Source organism: Physeter macrocephalus, chromosome 2 (assembly GCF_002837175.3).
Source record: "Physeter macrocephalus isolate SW-GA chromosome 2, ASM283717v5, whole genome shotgun sequence".
In the NCBI taxonomy this organism is placed as follows: domain Eukaryota; kingdom Metazoa; phylum Chordata; class Mammalia; order Artiodactyla; family Physeteridae; genus Physeter; species Physeter macrocephalus.
In genome coordinates, this window is record NC_041215.1 from 38,536,063 (window position 1) to 38,548,868 (window position 12,806).

Here is a 12,806-nt window from a genome sequence, read left to right on the forward strand (position 1 = left end):
TTCGGAGATTAATAAGGGGAGGGAGATTATGGCTACTTCTCTCTGTTTACTTTTCCTGCTGAAAAATGGTGATCTTTGCATTGCTGCATGTTCTTAGTAATATAACTTACTTTCACTGCTTCTTCTTGGATCAAAGAAGAAGGGGACCATTCTTAGATCTAATTAAGTGGTGATTACCTTGCCAGGGTTATTATGAGATGCTAGTTGAGAAAATTTACACTTAAGAAGAAAATCTAAATGTGCCGTCTTAGAAGTGATTTCTCATTAGCCATTTTCTGTCTTTTTCTCCTGGTTGCATATGATGTGTAGTTTTCCTCTGCCTTCTAGTTGCCCTCCAGGTTTGGATCTATGTACTCCTTCATCAACTTGCATTATTTTGTTGTTCATAAAAAAATTGCTTTTTACACTTATTTTATTTTATTCATGTATTTTTATGATTGTTATCAATTATAGTGCTCATTGTAACAAATTTAATTACTAAGAAGTTTTTAAGGGAAAAATTTTACGAAGTAAAGCACCAATCATAATTATTAATTGCACTTAATTTGAAATTCAAATGTCCTGAATTAATTTGTAGTTTTCTGTGACTCACTGAGTCAATCTAAGAATGATTGATTCTAGGTTTCAAGCAATGCTTTTTCAAAGAATTTATTTTTTCTCATTATAGAATAAATGTATTATAGATTTGAATCTCATTATCATTTCATTACCTTTCATGGGAATTTGTCCATATTGCCATAGTGAAATATGTCTATAAATGCCTATTCACAGGCTACTCTCCTCCTCTAAACTGAAAATCAATAAAGAGAGAAAGATTGTCAATGCAGAACCATTATTGAAGGATGTGGAAGTGTGGTTCCACCAATGGGCTACACTCATCTTGGAAGTGGTTGACCCTGTCAGTCCAGTGGTGACTCCTGGACTGAGTTCTGGGTTCACAGACTGATGCACGGAGAGCAGCAATGACTCATTCCTTCAAAGAGATTCCTGCAAGAGTTCCTCTTTGGAGTACCACAGCCTTCATCATAGTGTTTATGAATTCCATACACATCAACCTGAAAATGTTTCATCAAAACCTTTTTCTCATATTGTATTATACATGCTCAAACATCAGATAGGTTTGTATCATTCTTAGAGAATCTTTCTAACTTTTCTCTTTGTTTGTCTGCTTCCACTCTCTTGTCTCTCAGAGGTACTTGCCTCTCTCACCTACTACTGAAACTGAGCAGGACCTATGGTCCTTCCACCCCGCCCCACCCCGCCCCCAGTGTCCTCAGCCTGACTTTTGTCTATAGAAAAACTTTAGTCAAAGAATAAATTTAATCAAAGAAGTGAGAAAACCCAGAAACAAAGGAAAAGCAATCAAATAGGACAAAACAATAGTTTAGTCATTAAGCAGAGTCAAGGACATCTAGTTCCTCTTCAAAGGCTATATAGATCATATTCTGAGCCATATGCTTTGAGATGATGACCAGGCTGTAGCCATGACATATGCTGCCACAGTTCTGAGAACTGACCTCAAAGAAATGGGAACAAACTGACCCTGGATCTGAAGATTAACTCTACTTAAGACAATCAAGATAAAGCCGATCAGATTCCTTTCTAGTTATCTAGGTTTGAGAAAACAAATGCCTTCGTGAAATCAGGTGTCATCAAGGAAGAAAAGAAAAGTCAATTCCTGGGACCAAATTTACACAGGATTTGTGATTAGGGTGAAATGCAGCCAACGACTGTAAATCAGAATGATTGCCATGTATAGCATGTCACATAAGTGTCTGGTTGAGGAGACACCTCTGGTACTCAATGTCCAATCCCAAAGCTTGAGAAGGTATCTCAGACTTGGGATGGCTCCAGTTGCAGCAACTGGCGAGGAATCTGCTAGGACGGTTGTCCCCACAGGGCCAGGAAGTTTTTGGTCTCTTTTGTGCACAGGTATATCCCATGTGACAGGACAATACCTGGTGGGTGACAGTTATTCAGTGTTCATCCAGCAGGAAGAAAAAGAAGACACCATTAACAATTAAGGTAACCTAAGATCTGGTAAATAAGATCACATTGGACTGGGATATGTGGTACAAAGAAAAGAAAATGGGTAACAGGGAGAAAGTGAGGGGGGTATGTTGATTCTCATTTGGGTGAGATGACAAGGAACAGTCTTTCTGGGAGAGATAGCTGAGTTGAGAAGGAGGGAGCCATGCAGGAACTGGGGGGGAAGGGTATTCCGGGGGGGCATAGCAAGTGAAAAAGCTGCAAGGCATGGGTAGAGGAAGTCCACTTAGGGGCTCATAGGCCACAATAAGGAGTGTGGATTTTGTCTTTCCCACAGTAACAAGACTTTGAACAGAGTTACCAGGAGAGTGCCTTGATCTGATTTATATTTCAAGCTACCCCCATCGTCTGCACTTATCTTTTTGCATTGTACCCTTTGAGGCGAAGAGACATAGGGCAGAGAGTGAGCTGCTTGTCACAGTGCATTTCTTTTGCAAGAGTTTTTCCTGCAGATCACTCTCACAAGCTCATGCTCCTCCCCTCCTTACTGGGGTGGGACAGTTATTATCCAGGAGCTGATGGGGTCACACTCAATCAAGTCATGGGACTAACTTTTCCAAGGACTCTGGCAATTCCTGGTTCCTCCTGAGTACACAAGGAGGGAGCCACATCCTGATGCTCTCAGGGGTTGGCTGAACCATCACTCTCCTGCAAACCTCTCTCTCCCCTCTGGTTCACTGCCAGCCCAGGTCCCTGGTACAGCAGCCTGGGAGAACCTCCAGGGTCCAACCATCCATTCTCCTGTCCCGTTGATGCTGGCCTCCTCCTCTAAGCCCTGTTCAACCAGAGACTGGTTTGTCTTGAAGCTCCCCCTACAAACTCCAGACTCCATTAGCAATTGAAGCAAAGATGGCTCTCATCACCTGAGGTCACTCAGAGGGAGAGCATTTATACTTCCTCCTACCCTAGACCATCATCAAGTGTTATGTCCCAGCGGGTCAGCCTCCCCCTTGCCTGCATCTTGTTCCACACTTCTGAGAACTGCCACCCCATCACAGCACAGGTGGAGTCATCTGGAGACCCACTGCACCGTGAGACCTGCCAGACAGAAGGAGGCTGCAGATACACCCAGAATTTTAAATCTGGCCCATCTGAGGGGCCTTTGGAATCAAGGTCTGTGTTTTATGGTTCCCACTCCTTCTCCAAACCCATAGATTCCTTGCTTTTTCAGCCCCCAAATAAAGCTCTTTTAACAAGGTGTCATGTATGTGCGGAAGACTTGAATTTCAGGAGAAACTGCAAGGACCCTTAAGTTCCACTCCCTCATTTCAAACAAGGGGAAACTGAGGACCAGAGAGGTCACATGACTCCAGTTTCTCACAGCTTGGGACGTGTCTTCCAGGAGTAATGTTTGTTGAATGAATGAGTGACAGGAGGAATGGGGAACAGAGCAAGTTATGGTAGAAGACAGAAGTGACAGCTGAGGTGGAGCCACTGGCCTCCTCACACCTCCTGCACCATTCATTCATCTCACAAACATCTGCTGAGCCATGGTCAATCCAGCCTCTGGCCTCAGAGCCTTTAGTGTAGCAGGAAAGCAATGTTAAATGAATACTTATAGTACAGCGTGATACTGAGGGACAGGCTTAGAGAAGTGGGGACTTTGGGGGCCAATGGGTCATAAGGGAGATCCCTGGATGTATGCTGAAGTAAAGGGGTGTGTGAAAGCAGTAATGGGGGCCATGAAGACATGAGTTAGTCAGGGTAAGCTTCCATGAGGAGGGGACATTTAGGCTGAGACTAAAATGCCGAGATGGATGAGCCAGGTGCAGGGTCAGGTGGGGAGGGAGGACAGGGTGGCTCAGACTGCAGGAATGGCATGTGTGAGGCTCTGAGTTGGGAAGGACCTTCACCTTGTGAAAGACCCAGAAAGATGGTATATTAAGTCCTATTGTGGCTGTAACAATTACCACAAACTCAGTGTCTTAAAGCAACACAAGTTTATTCCCTCACAGCTCTCGAGATGAGAAGTAGACTCTGGGTCCTTGGGGCTGTGCTCTGTCTGGAGGCTCTAAGGGTGCATTGTTTCTTTGCCTTTTCCAGCTCCCAGGGGGCACGTATATTCCTTGGCTCCTGGCCCTTTCCTCCAGTTCCAGAACCAGCAGTGTAGCATCTTCTTTCCTTTCTGTCTCCTGCTCTAAGGACCCTGTGATCATATCAAGCCCACTGGATAATCCAGCATCACCCCCCATCCCAAAATCCTTCATCACAGGGGGCTTCCCTGGCAGTCTGATGGTTAAGACTCTGCGCTTCCACTTCAGGGGGCATGGGTTCAATCTCTGGTCTTGGAACTAAGATATGGCATACCATGTGGCAAGGCCAAAAAAATAAATAAAATTTAAAAAAATCTGTCATCACAACTGCAAAGTTCCTCTTGAATATAAACGAACATATTAACATGTTCCAGGGATGAGAATGTGGACATTTTTTTTCGGGGGGGGGGCATTATTCATCTGCAGTTCTCAGCATTCAGTACATGTTCCATCACTTAAACCTCAATCCATCTAGTCCTTTCCGGGCAGTTGAAAAGGTGGAGGGACACTGGTTGGGGATGGAGGTGGGGCTGAGTGCCTATGGCTGCCCAGGGCTCCATGACCTCCTGTCTGCATGTGTGTACACGTGCACACACACTCAGATACAGACACACACAGAATCTAAAAAGTGGCTGTTAATACTGCAGTGACTAGAAGTACCTGAGCCGGAACACTAAGCGTTCAAAGGTCAGAGGAAAACGTTGCTGCCAGATTAACAACTGGGCTGCACAACCAATAGCAGTGGCCCAGTTGGTGGAGGAGTTCCCTAGCTTTTGTAAAGGAGTGGAAAGGAGGAGGAGTCCAGCCAGTGTGGTCTTTTTCCCACATCCCTGCTTCACCTGGACTCTCAAAGGTATGGACGTTCAGCATCCCTGGCAGATGTGGTTGGGATTGGGGGAGGTGCTTATTAAACACCAATGTTGATCCCAACCTCTGAGTTTCTGGATCAGTAGCTCTAGGTGGGTCTGAGAAATCACGTTTCTAAAAATTTCTCAGGTGATGCTGTGTTGCTTGTCTGGGGACCCCACATTGGGAACCACTGCAGTAGGTGGGGCTACTCCACTTTTATTTTATCTAGGCAATTTCTTCAGAATAATAGATTCTGTAGTGAAAACAACATGGTAAACCTCTGAACCTCATACTCTTTCATGCTTCCTCCTATAAGAGAGGAGCCTACGACTCCAGTATTTTATTACAAAGCTTAAAGTGGACAGGGCACTGCCAGGTGCTGGGACAGCATAATGCAGTATTCAAGAACACTGATGAACAGAAATTCCAGTTCCACCACTTATAGGCTGTGTGCCTTGGAAGAAGTTACTGCCCCTCTCTGAATCTATCTATTCCTCTATTGACAGGGTACCATATAATCTCTAATTCAGATGAAAACACTGAGCCCAGAGGTTGACACAGAGTAAATCCTCAATAAATGACAGGGCTGTTGTTTCATATTCAAATACTACAGGCATAATCAAGAAAAGAGCCAAGGCCACAACTGACGACCCAGACCTGAGGCAGAATCTCACATGCCAACTCTTCCCTCTGCCAAGATGTGATGTTTTGACTGTGAAAGCCAGCAATTTAGGAGCAAACCCTGGGTGCCCCTGCCTGGAGTTCAGCCCATTGGCTGGGACAAGCCTTTTCTCTTGTGGCCAATTTGACAATTATTTACAGTTGGCTGTAGTTTCAGTCTCATGGTTTCTCTGATTGACACTAACTCTGGGATCAGATGTGAAAGTAAATCAAAATGAGATTTCCCCACCCAGTGATTTTCTGTTTTTTCTTGGAAACCATCTGGTGCCTGCTGGTGATTGTAGGTGTATGGACGCTCAGAGATGTCATGCCTGAATTGGAAGGCTAAGCCCCATTGACCTACAAACACTTTGGGGCTCACTCCAAGGTCCCAGTTCTGGCCAGAACTTACCATTCTGGCAGCTCACTTCATGCCCTGGACCTTGGGTTCTTTGAGAAAGAAATTGTTTCTGAGGTTCCTGTGATGCTTTCACAGTCAAAACATCACATCTTGGCAGAGGTACCCCGGTTTACTCCTGAATTGGACTTTTATGCTGCATTTGGTTTATCCTGGACTTGGACTCCCACAGCCACTGGAGAAGAAGCTTGGCTGCATGTGGTTTCTGACCAAAGCCCCCAACTCCCACCTGGGGGTCTTCCCACCCATTGCCCACTGCAGCTGTGGGAGAACAGTCTCCTTTTCTCCCTGGTAAAAATCCCTGGCCTCAGGTCAAATTGGCTGGCATCTTCCTGCATGAGATAGGAACCTCACATCCCCCAGGGCCAGGTGGGAGTGAGTGAAGGATTGCAGGTGGGGACCAGGGAGACCTGGAGAACACGGACCCCCATGTCATGAAAGCTGCCTCTGAGTTCATGCCCAGTGATGCTCTATAGGGATGTGGGTTCTGTGTTGCTACATTTTTCTTTTAATATTTTCCCCCAAGGGACATTGAAGAGTAAATTGTGATATAAAACATGATTTTTATCCTCTGGCCACAAATTTTATTTGTTGCAACATTGTCCTGAAAGCTGTGTGTGGGATATATTTGGCCACCCTGTAGACTCTGTTATGAGAAAACTGTTCAGCATGGCACTCTAATCTGACTCACAGTGACCCTGATGATATCAGAATAGAAAATGCATGCCTTTGTTGTTCTGGACTTGAGACCTAACTTGCTCAGTGGGCCTGGCTTTGATATTTTGCTGGGGCTGGAATTGCCCTTGCACCCCACAACCCTGCCACACCACGTATAAAAATATAAATTCCATGGGAGGCATTTGCCATTAGCTCTTTAGTATATATATATATATATATATATGATTTTATATGAATAGAATTATGTTGCATGTGCTATTCTGTACTTGATATTTCTTTTCACTCATTGATGTAATCATCTCAAATCTAACATGGCCCAACAGACTCCTTACTTTCTTTTTCCATACCTGTTCCTTTCCCATCCCTCCCAACCTTAGGAAGTCACGATCAAGTTCTAGGATGTTCATCAAAACCTGCCTCAACTTCACTGTAAGAGCAAAGTGCTACTGTTTCTGCCTCCAGGACATCCCCAAAGCTTTCCTCAGGGCCATTCAAGTACAAGCCAGGATCCCCTGCCAGGAGTAGCAAGGGGTCTACTGTTGAAGTCTTGCTTCCTCGTTAACCCTCACAAAATGGTCCAAACAGCAACCAGAGGGACTGGGAAATATGCATCAGGTCACATCACTATCCTACTCACAAATTTTCATTAGTGCCCTATCCAGTGCCCCAGCCTCCTTTCCCTGGTTTCCCCCAAATTCAAGGCCATGCAGGTTCTCTCCTCTTCCTCTAGGACCCTGCACAGCAGCCAATATTAGGCCCACAGTGCCCCCTGGTGGCTAGAGATGCAAGATCCTCAGGACAGCTGGGCAAGGGGTGAGACCTCGCCTGGAGGAGGTCACGTGAGAGGGCTGGACACTGGATTTGAAAAAGGTCTTCGAAGAGGGAAAGCTTAAGAGAAGACCAAGAGTGTTAGATTTAGGGAGGAAAGTCTAATTGGATCCACTCTGGGATGGCCCTGCTCGTTGGGTTATGGAAATGGAGCTGGAACTAGAGAGCAGTTGGCCTCAGGGTGGGCCTGAAGCTCAACTCCAGAAACTCCCATGAGCATTTTGATAATGTCTGTGCAGGAGAGGATGCTGAACATCCTGGGGCCTGGTCTCTGAGTCACTCCTTCCTGCAGGCTCCTGTCTTTTGTTTGCAGAGGCCGGGTGTGAGGGGTTCCTGGAGAGAGATGTGGCATCAGAACTACACAGGGGGTCAGTGTCACTAACAGGAGTGGGAGATGGGAGTTTGGGGTGACTCAGCCCTGAGGACAACCTTGCAGCATCCCAGGCCTCTCCAAGTTTTTAATTTTCCAAGGTCTGAAGAACTGTGTCCTGAGAACATAGGTGGGAAGAGTTTGGAGGTGGCTTTAGTGACTGTGTACAATGAGAACCAGAGCTGCTGGGGAGGAAATTCCAGTTAAAGAGATGAGGACTCCTGCTTCTGTACAGAAGTTCAGGGGACATCATTTACTTCCCAAGATCCCTGTGACTTTGGATGACTTTTGTGTTAGGGGTTTTTTGGCGGTGCTTCAGGTGGCAATGTGTGTTCTAAGAGTAAAGCTCAATAATGGAACAGCAGCTCCAATGACCCGTTCAGGCACTGTTGGCAGGGTGTGTGGTTCAACATCAGAGCCAGGGGATGACACCAAATCTCTTGGGCCCCACCACGGAGAGCCCTTCAGGGGAAGTTACTCCCCCACCCAAGACCCCAAGTCCTGTGCCTGGTTTGCCTTCTCCTACAGAAAACATACTTCAGTTTTACCTGTATCCTCTACATTCTGTCTATTTGCAGGGGATTGCATGTTTCTGACCTCCCAATTCATACTAAATATCTTTCTGGCAAAACAGTCATGCAGTGGCCAACAGGTACTGAAAAGATGCTCAGCATCACTAATCAGGGAAATGCAAATCAAACCCACAAGGAGATATCCCTTCACACCTTTTAGAATGACTGTTTTCAAAAGGACAAGGGATAACAAGTGTTGGGGATGGTGTGGAGGAAAGGGAGACCTAGGACACTGCTGGTGGGAATGTAAGTTAGTGCAGCCACTGTGTAGAAGAGTACAGAGGTTCCTCCAAAGATTAAAAATACAACTACCATAAGATCCGGCAATTCCAATTCTAGGTATATATTGAAAGAAATGAACACATGTTCTCAAAAGGATATCTGCAGCCCCAAGTTCACTGCAGCATTATTCGCAATATGGAAAAAAATCTAAGTGACCCTCAAGGGATTATGGGGAAAATGTGATATATCTATACAGAAATATGTATATATACAGAGAGAAATGTGTGTACATATTATATATATATCATACAAAGAAAAAAATTTCTACCATATTCCACAAAAAGAATGGACTTTGAGGGCATGATGCTAAGTTAAATATGCATAGAATCTAAAAAATTCAACAGCTCTTTTTCTTTCTTCAATGGAAACTTCTTAAACTCTGTGTCTTTATCTCCAATTCACTGTATGTTGGCTCTTGATTTTCCAAAATGATGATGCCTTTATTTTCATCACTGGTCATGTAAAAATATCTGATAATAGACAATGTTCAATAAAATACAGAAAGGGTGAGTGGAAATATAAAGAAAATTCACGGAACTTTATGATCACTGTTACTTTCATCTTAAAGGTCACCTTCTGGACATCTCAGCATGTTGATCTAAAATGCTCACAAATATAGATAACATCATTTTCTTACCAATCCAGGTTCATTTGCCCAACTGTCAACAAGGCAAATGCCAAGATTCCAAGGTTTGCAGGAGAGAAAGGGTTTATTTACAAGGGAGTCAAGGTAGGATACAGGAGGACAAGTCTGTGATCTATCACTTCAAAGGGAAGGGAGCAGGGATATTTAGGCGTGAAGAGTAAAAGGAGTTTGGAGGTGCAGGGAAAGGTGATTGAAGGCAGGAAAAGGGTGAGGTAATTGCCGCTCTGTGCAGGCTTCTCTGAGTTACATGCTACTTCATGAAATGCATATTCAGAAGATAGTGGCTTTAGCATGATCTGAGGATGTTGGTTTTGGCCCCCTCACGTCAAGTGGTCATCCACTGTACACTTATGCAGGCCCATTGAATGGTCGATGGTCTTCACTGGTTTGAATTGGGCAAGACTCAAGCCATGACCTGAGAAAACAACCATTACTAGAGTAACCCATATGTCAGAGGTGTTATCCATAAGGGGAGTTTAAAGGAGTCTTGTAACATATGGTCTAAACTATGGGACACTTTCAGGGTATGCAATTTGCAGGAACAATGAAGGTGAGCTTGACATGTGAAGGCATGTTACAGGAGAAGGGTTTTAAGCTGTTCCCTCATCTGCTGTTCTGTGAGACAAACTCAAGAATTTCTATTAGTTACCAGTTTCTGTTAACCCTGTGAGGTGGGTTTTAATTCCATGAGGATTGGATCCATGTAACTTTCACTTCCTAAACTCCATCTAGGCCTAGTGGAACTCTGGGAATATAATAAACTTCATTAAGACATGACCTGAAGTAATGAATGAAAGAATGATTGTTATCTTCATAGGGAATTTTATTTAAGAATTGATTACAATTATAAAGTCAATCATGGTACCTGCATTTTACTTTAATCTACTATAGACAGCACCACCTTCTTACTGTGTTCTGTGTGATTTGTCTAAGAAAAAAAAAATCACGAGTCCACAAATACCTTATACTTTCCTGTTCACTCTTTCTATCCCATTCATGTGTGTCTTAGTTGATTCAGATTACTATAACAGAATACCGTGGACTGAGTGGCTTAAACAAAGGAAATATTTATCTTATAGCTGTGGAGGCTGGAGGCCTGAGATCAGAGAGGGAGCATGGTTGTGTTGAGGGTCCCAGCTTCCTAGTTTCCTCAGATGGTGGGAGGAGGGGGAGTTTAGGTCTCTTCATTTCCTCCATTTTTTTTTAAACATGGATGACTCTCCTTTTTTTTTTTTTTTAATTGAGGTAGAGTTGTTTTACAATGTTGTGTTAGTATTTACTGTACAGAGAAGTGGAGTTCCCTGTGCTATACAGCAGGTTCTTATTAGTTATCTATTTTATCCATATTGGTGTATATATGTCAATCCCTCAATATCTCAATTCATACCAGCCCCACCCCCCACTTTCCCCCTTTGGTGTCCATACGTTTGTTCTCTACACAGTTGTCTCTATTTCTGCCTTGCAAACTGGTTCATCTGTACCATTTTTCTAGATTCCATATATGTGCATTAATATGTGAAATTGGGTCATTTGTAGAGATGTGGATGGACTTAGAGACTGTCATACAGAGTGAAGTAAGTCAGAAAGAGTAAAACAAATATCTTCATTTCCTTCTATGGGCACTAAACCTACCGTGGGGCTCCACCTTGACTCATCCAAATCTAGTTACCTCCTAAGGTAACTCCAAATCCCATCACGTTGGGGCTAAAGGCTTCAGGATATGAGTTCCTGTGTGTGGGAGATGGAGTAGGAGATGGGGGAAAACATTCAGTTCATAGCAACCTGTCACCGTAATGAGATGACAAGATTCCAGTGGACCAATCAGCTTTCCAATTTCCATCTTGCTTTCTTTGTTTCCCCCACACCCACACCCATGTCTCCTGCAAACTGCCAATGCTATGACACCTCCTGTGTCTGTCCACCTCTGAGTCTCCAGCAAGACTGCTTTGTCCAAGCCAAGATGTGGACTGGGCTCTCTCCCTGCTCTCCCTTCTTTCTCCTTTGCTCACTATGACTTCATCTCCATACAATCATCGCAGAGAGCATGAGAGCATTAATCACACCATGGACAACTTTCAAAGGATCCCCTCTTCATTCCAAGTGCCACATGACCTGCCTGTGCTCTCCCTGCCCAGCATCAGTGACTTTCACCTGTTCCCAGGTTGGCCATGCACTTCACGACATCAGCATTTGCACAGCCCACCCAGTGCCTTAACACAATCCCTTCAACTGCACACATTTTTTTGTTTGACCAAAATTTATTCAGGCTATTGAACTTCTCCTAGGATTGTTTCTGGACTTCCTTGTAAAATCCAGTTTGAACAAGAATTCTAAGCAAGTTAAGACAAAATTCCAACACTTGATATCTGATCACCCCAAAAAATCTGATCAAAATTCCTCACTGCCTACTCTTGGTATCGGGTCATGCTGCTCTGCCTTCAGCAAGAAATCTATTAGATTGGTTCAGCCAGAGTCCCTCCCAGAACTGATGTCTCCTCTTAGTAATTTACCAGCCAACAAACCCTCTGCTTCTTGAATGTGAATTCATGCTTGTATCTGCTGAATCGTGAATGAAGCCCAGTTACATGCTGGGGTATATCTTCCTCTATTGTCATATTCCTGAATAAACTTTGCCTTCACCACATAAACCTGTGTCTGTGTCTGATTTTCTTTGTCACAGCTCCAACAGATGATTACTGCTAAGGCAGGAAATGTCCCTCCAATTATTCTCCAAATTCTCATATATCTGAGAATGACAAGTTTGGAGTCTGGCCACTTTTGTAACTTCCATATACGCCCTCGAGTTTTCTTCAGAGAATCAGTTACAACTTACCACTTTAAAACAATGCTCTTTTTGGATCTCATAGAAACTGTGATCTCATAGAAACATCCCCACATTAGACTCTGCCATTTCTACATTTCCACTAATATCACATGAAGTCTCTCAGACACTCATTTCCAACATTTGGGTTGTTTGACAACTCTAGGGGTCCTTCTGTTCCCGTCAGCTAATTATTCACTGCACAGAAAGTGGGCAGATTCCTCTACCTGGAAAAGACCTTGGTTCACCAGCCTAAAATTGGGGTAAATAGCTGTGATATTTAGATTTACTGTGAAGGTTATCTGATGTAGTGAATAAAAAGAGCCCACACCATTGCTCACCCACTTGGTGTTCAATAAACAGAGATGCTTATGATTATCATTGTTACTAATCTCACTCTATTGCAGCTCATTAATAAAAGGGATTGATGGTCTGGGAGTTAAAATGTCTATTGATGGAATCTAGTTTACCCCTCTTTTATGTCAAGGCCATTTATACCCATGGCAGAAATGTGGTGAAAGGAATCTTCCCGAAAGTGACCAGGAAAAAGAACACCCTTCAAAGAGTCTTCACCTTGGTGGTGGGTGGTATATAAGAATT